Genomic DNA, 6,675 nt, shown 5'->3' with positions numbered 1-6,675 from the left:
TGGCCAACATGGCAAAACCCCATTGCTACTAAAAATACAAAAATTAGCTGGGTGTGGTGGCAGGCACCTGTAATCCTGCTACTCGGGAGGCTGAGGCAAGAAAATCACTTGAACCCGGGAGGCGGGGGTTGCAGTGAGCCGAGATTGCACCATTGCACTCCAGCCTGAGTGACAGGAGCGAAACTGTCTCAAAAAAAAAAAAAAAAAAAAAAAAAAAAAAAAAAAAAAAAAAAAAAAAAAAAAAAAAAAAAAAAAAAAAAAAAAAAAAAAAAGAAGAAGAAATAAACATTGCTCACATCCTGTGTTGTGTGATCCAAGCCCATTTAATTTGATATTGAGGGAATACATTGATGATGCCTGCTCCAGAGAGCCCCTCTGAGCTCTAGAGGTTTCAAAGGGGGATTCATTATCTCTCATAATGTCAATCCAAAGGTAGTCAACTTCAGAATGTGCCTGATCCGAGAGCTCAGTCTCCAGTCCAGCAGCAGTTCCAGCCTGAGGAACAAAGAACCAGGTGCCCCAGTCTCACTGGCCTGAATTGAACATGCTTGTGCTGAGTGAGTTCCTGCAGTGGGGGAAGGTCTGTATGGGTGCCTGAAGCAAGCATGGTGGCAAGGCTGGAGAATTACCCTTCATCTAGTAGGCTAACCTCTGGAGCAGAGGGGAGATGTAGCAGCTAACAGAGGTGCAAATGACAACACTACTGGTTGGCAGATGACAGCATCCTCCCCTGCCCCCTCCTGGACTAGCAGCCGCTCAGAGCTCACTTGAGAGCACCTGAGGCCTCTCCCTCACACAAACCTAGGTGGGAGCAGGCCTGGCACCATTCTCTAAAGTGGTGGCCTAGGAGTAGGCATTGCCTGGTAGAGTGGTGGCAAATGTCTATGTATCCCCGTCCCTTGTTTTGTGACTTTACACCTCCCATCAAGAGGCGAAGTGTATTTCCCCCAGCCCTTGCATCTGGTCTGGCGTAGGGTGCAGCAGAAGTGGCCGTGTGCCAGTTCTGAGTCTGGGCCTCAGGTGGCCTTGGAGCTCCCACTCGTTCTCTTGGAACCTCGCCCAGCTGGCCCTGTGCAAGCATGACTAGGGTGGCCTGCTGGGAGGAGACGCCATGTGGAGGCCAGTTATCTCAGAGGCCATCCTAGACCATCAGAGCCCAAAATGTGAGGACAGCCAGACAAGAACCTCCCCCGCCCCCGCTGGCTTGTAGATTCATGAGCAACAATAAATGTCTGTTGTTCAAAGTATCAAGCTTTGGGGTGGTTTGTTCCAGATCAATAGCTAACAGACACACCCTCAATAGCCCCGGGCCTTCACTGGAGACCCTTGCCTGCCCCTCCCTGCACAGGCTCTTTACAGTCAAGCTCCTCCCTCGAAGGGGGCCAGCCAGAGGGAACTATGGCCCAGCAGGTGTTGGGAATCCTTCTTGGAAGCTTTCCTGGCTGCACTGCCTGGGAGTGGACATTCTGAGTGCAGGCTCGTGAGAAGATCCCTGCTGACAGTGTTGAGACACACTTGGACAGGGGCTTTCTTTGGAGATAGTTAAGAACAGATTCAGTATCATCTGGTGTGAAGCCCAGGAACCTGCATTCAGCTGGTTTCCATGTGTGGGACTATAGGAGCACCAAGGTGCCAGTCTTTTCTCCAAGCTGTGGGCCTTCAGGGCCCAAGGGAAGCGCTGTTTGTGAAGGAGCAAGTTCAGTACAAGTGAGACTCGGAGAGGATTGAAGCTTTTGTTTTTGAGGTAGGGTCTCGATTTGTCACCCAGGCTGGTGTGCAGTGACATGATGATAGCGCATACAGCCTTAAACTCTCAGGCTCAAGTGATCCTCTTGCCTCATCCTCCCTAGTAGCTGGGACTACATGCACTTACCACCACACCAGGCTAATTTTTTGTTTTTTTGTAGAGATGAGGTCTCACTATGTTGCCCAGGCCGAAGGCAGCTTTTGGGCATGAAACTGGTATTTCTAGAGACTTTGTTTTTCAACATCCCATCTTCAACGTATTACAGTTACAAACAGAAAACTAACTTTTCCTTAGCCTGTGAAATGCAAATTACCAATCTTTTTTTCTAAATCAGATTTTTTTTTTTTTTTTTTTTAGAGAGGGGGTCTCTTTCTGTCACTCAGCCTGGAGTGCGATCGCAGCTCACTACAGCTATGACTTCAAGGGCTCAAGCAATCCTCCTGTCTCAGCCTCCTGAATAGCTGGGACGACAGGCACATGCCACCACACCTGGCTAGTGTGTGTGTGTGTGGAGATGGGGTTTTACCATGTTACCCAGGCTTGTCTATAAACTCCTCAGCTCAAGCAATCCTCTCACCTCAGCCTCCCAAAATGTTAGGATTACAGGCGAGAGCCACCACGTCTGGCCTAAATCTGATTTTTTTTTTTGAGACGGTGTCTTGCTCTTTTGCCAGGCTGGAGTGCAGTGGCATCATCTTAGCTCACTGCAACCTCCATCTCCCAGGTTCAAGCGATTCTCCTGCCTCAGCCTCCCGAGTAGCTGGGATTACAGTTTCCCGTCATATTTTTAGTAGAGACGGGGTTTCTCCATGTTGGTCAGGCTGGTCTCAAACTCCCAACCTCAGGTGATCCACCCGACTCAGCCTCCCAAAGTGCTAGAATTACAGGAGTGAGCCACTGTGCTGGCCAAATCTGATTATTTTTAACCACCATTTTGATTAGTCACATTTGGCCCCATTTATGAACTGAGATTTCCCTTAAACATTTTCAACTGCATTTATTTTTTTTTTTGAGACGGAGTTTCACTCATGTTACCCAGGCTGGAGTGCAATGGCGCGATCTCGGCTCACCGCAACCTCCGCCTCCTGGGTTCAGGCAATTCTCCTGCTTCAGCCTCCTGAGTAGCTGGGATTACAGGCATGCACCACCATGCCCAGCTAATTTTTTGTATTTTTAGTAGAGACGGTGTTTCACCATGTTGACCAGGATGGTCTCGATCTCTTGACCTCGTGATCCACCCGCCTCGGCCTCCCAAAGTGCTGGGATTACAGGCTTGAGCCACCGCGCCCGGCCTTCAACTGCATTTATACATGCAGAATCTAATTCTATTTTTCAGCATTTCGGTTGTCTGCTTTATCAAGTTCTCATAGATATATGAAATGTCTACATTTAAACTTTTAAGTTCTCTTTGTTCCAATTATAATCACAAACTTCAGAAAATTTTACACCTTTCAACCTACAATCACTATCAAAATTAAATACTTAGGGCAGGGGGTGATGGCTCACACCTGTAATCCCAACATTTTGGGAAGTCAAGGTGAGCAGATAGGTTGAGCCCAGGAGTTCAAGACAAGACTGAGTAACATGGTGAAAGGCTGTATCTACAAAAAAATACAAAAAAAATTAGCCGGGCATGGTGGCACGCACCTGTGGTCCCAGCTACTCAGGAGGCTAAGGTGGGCTGATCATCTAAACCTGGGGAGGCTGAGGCTGCAGTGAGGCATGATCGTGCCACCGCATGCCAGCCTGGGTGACAGAGTGACACCTCATCTCAAAAAAAAAAAAAAAAAAAAGATATTTTACATGGGAATTAGATTTATCCATCAGATACTCTGCCATGCCAAATTTCCTTACAATTACAAAAAGTAGCAAACACATACTGTTTGTAAACTCAACACAAAAACGTTAATGCTCTGGTTTCTATCTGCCTTGTCGTTCCAATATTTGACTCAATTTTCGAGGTTAGACATTCACTGTAAGGTGGCCAGGTGAGGTGGCTCACACTTGCAATCCCAGCACTTTAGGAGGCCGAGGAGGGTGTATCACCTGAGGTCAGGAGTTCGAGACCAGCCTGGCCAACCTGGTGGAACCGCCGTCTCTACTGAAATTACAAAAAAAAAAAAAAAAAAAAATTAGCCGGACGCGATGGGCGACTGCAATCCCAGCTACTTGGGAGGCTGAGGCAGGTGAATCGCGTGAACCCGGGAGGCGGAGATTGCCATGAGCCGAGATCACGCCACAGCACACTAGCCTGGGCAAGAGGGAAACTCCGTCTCAAAACAAAAACAAAAACCAGAAATTTACTGTAAGGAAACAATGCAACCCAAGGCATTTGGGGTGACCTTTGCGTCCCCTGAGGATGCCGAGGGACCAGAGATGCCGGCCCTGGACTAAGGTCTGGGTATTCTCAGGCAGCAGGGATAATGTGGGCTATTTTCCTGGCTGCAAAAGCCATGTCCAAGTCCAGCTCAGGACAGAGCTCAAGAAACGCACCAGCCACTCTCCAGTCCGACCGGGGCCTGCATGCACCTGCGCCGTGCGCCCCGAGTCCACGCTCCGATAACTCTTCCTCGGTTAGGCATAAGTCTCCACCAGGGTCCTCGCAGAGGCGGGGACCCGCACGCCGGCCCAGGGTTTGGCACGCCGAGGGGCTGAAACAGAACCAGGCTGGTTTCCACCCATCGTCAGAGCCCCCAGGCCCAGCACCCTTCCTCACAAAGGCCTCGTTAGAAGGCGAGGATACGAGAGCTGGGAGACCGGCGCGGAACGGCTTCGGTGCGCACGGCCAGCTCCGCGCCTCCGCCAGCTGCGTCAAGCCAGGGACACGGCGGCTGGTGTGCAGCTGGAAACCCAGAAATGGGCCGCTCGGGATTCGCTCGACTCCGGAGGCCGCTGGCGGGCCGGCTCCGGCGGCATAGGAGCGGTCAGCGGCTGCCGAGGACAGGTGCCCGGGCCGCCCTGACGCCACGACTACCTAAAGGCCGCACAGGAGGGGCCTTGCCGGCGCCTTCTCTTGTCGGAAGGTGCGCGTTCGGACGCACCATTGTGGGCGGGGCCGGAAAGAGGCGCGCTTTAAAGTAGTAACAGATGGTTTTCTTATCCAATAGGATTAAAAAATGCCTCCCTACCCGGCCGACCGCGGAAGTAGAGGCGGCGGGCTGCCAATGGGGACCTCAGGGGGGCGGAGCCGATGCCTCCGAAGCGGAAGTGGGTCGCTGATGAGGCGGCGGCATCTTGCTTGAGGGGCTCTCCTCGGCGGCCGGAGAAGGAGCTTCCTCTCTGGAGTGTGACGGCGGCGGCGCCTGCGGACCTAACCAGCTACAGGTTAGGCCGGGCTTTGCGGGAAGGCAACGGAAGGTCGGAGCCCGTGCAGTTGCGAGGTGTGGACGGCTTCGCGGCCTACACAGGCCTGGGCGCCCGCTTTTTAGGAAGCCGCCTTGTGCGGCACGGCCCGGGCGAGGTCCCGCAGTCCGGGACCTCGAGCCAGCTCTGGCCGCTCGCACCGCGGTCCGTACGGGCGCGCGGAGCCCGGCTTGGCGCGGGAAACGGAAGTTGGGAGGCCTGCGTCTGGGTCTCGGCTCACCCCGGCGGGCCGCGGCCGTGGGGCTTAGTCCATACCTAGGAAGGGAAACTGAGGCTCGGGGGGGCGGGAACGCCCCCAAGGTCACTCGGAGAGTCGAGCGGGGTGTGCCGTTGGGAGACGACCTGGACAGGGTTTTTGTTCCCTGCTGAGGACGCCGCCTTTGTGTGTTCGCGCCGCAGCCCCGCCATCCCGGGGCCTGCAAGTTCGCCGGGGTGCCGGGGCCGCGTGGCGGGGCCTTTTGTCGGTCGGGGGTGTGAGGACGCAGCGGGCCTGACGGTGGGGGCGCCGAGCTCGCAGTCTCAAACTTAGTAGGGCCTCGACTTCCGGGTGCGCTTCCGGGCCCCGGCGGGTGGTTGGAAGAACGTGTGACTGTGAGGCTTGCGGCCCAGCCCTGCACCGCCCGGGCCCTTCGCTGCCCCGGCGCGCCTGTAGACAGGTGCATGAGGATTGTGGCGACCGGAAACACAGTTGCTAGTAAACACCGCTTTTCCACGGCTGATCCATCGAGGGAGGAGGGAAAAGGATAGAGCTTGGGCGAGCTGTTTTTGTAGGGATTTCAGCTTTTGTCTTTTACTTGTCGGTTGCTACGGACGTTCACAGTCTTAGTACCCTTCGTCCTGTTTCTGCACCAAGTTCTTGAGCCAGACCTAGGGTCTCAGCTCTGGAGCCTGCCTTAGACTGTCCAACTGGTTGGGGAGACCGAGGTCTAGAAAAGTGAGGTGGTCTGCCCAAGGTCACGCAGCTGTTTGGCAGCCGATGAGGTTAGGTCCTAACTGCGGGATTAGGCTTTTGAATTCAGTGACCAGGAGTTTTGGGACTGCTGACAATAAAAGGCAGAGACATTGAAGGGAATCTTTTGTTACTTTCTTGGTGATTTGCTTTTTAATGGACAAGGACACATTGAGTTCAGCTTTACCTGTGAGTTTGGGGTGAAATAGGAACATTCGAGTAGAAAGATGTATTGCTGGCTTTTGTATTGCCTGAATTTGAGTTTCCAGATATCTTTAATACATTGTATATTGATCTTTTCTTAAATTACTACCTTTGTAAGCAGCTTTTGTGGGCACTGTTTTTCTAATCTTCTCCATGAAATCTTAATGCCACACGTAAACTATCGCTTTTTTTTTTTTTTTTTTTTGGAGTTTCGCTCTTGTTACCCAGTCTTGAGTGCAATGGCGCGATCTCGGCTCACCGCAACCTCCGCCTCCTGGGTTCAGGCAATTCTCCTGCCTCAGCCTCCTGAGTCGCTGGGATTACAGGCATGTACCACCATGCCCAGCTAATTTTTTGTATTTTTAGTAGAGACGGGGTTTCACCATGTTGACCAGGATGGTCTCGATCTCTT

General features: G+C 52.5%; 1 protein-coding gene across 1 annotated transcript in view; it reads left to right on the top strand.

Moving 5' to 3' along the window:
• Positions 1-4,917: 4,917 nt before the first annotated feature.
• The window catches only part of RNF4 (ring finger protein 4), a gene marked incomplete at its 3' end in the record, with an annotated part of 30,786 nt that continues 29,028 nt past the window's right edge, over positions 4,918-6,675 (top strand). Inside the window, exon 1 of the mRNA XM_017514284.2 lies at positions 4,918-5,071. The remainder of the gene's footprint in view (positions 5,072-6,675) is intronic.

This window comes from Cebus imitator, unplaced genomic scaffold (genome assembly GCF_001604975.1).
Source record: "Cebus imitator isolate Cc_AM_T3 unplaced genomic scaffold, Cebus_imitator-1.0 Scaffold522, whole genome shotgun sequence".
In the NCBI taxonomy this organism is placed as follows: domain Eukaryota; kingdom Metazoa; phylum Chordata; class Mammalia; order Primates; family Cebidae; genus Cebus; species Cebus imitator.
The sequence above is the reverse complement of the archived record's forward strand: the minus strand, read 5'-3'. Positions and strand labels throughout refer to the sequence as shown.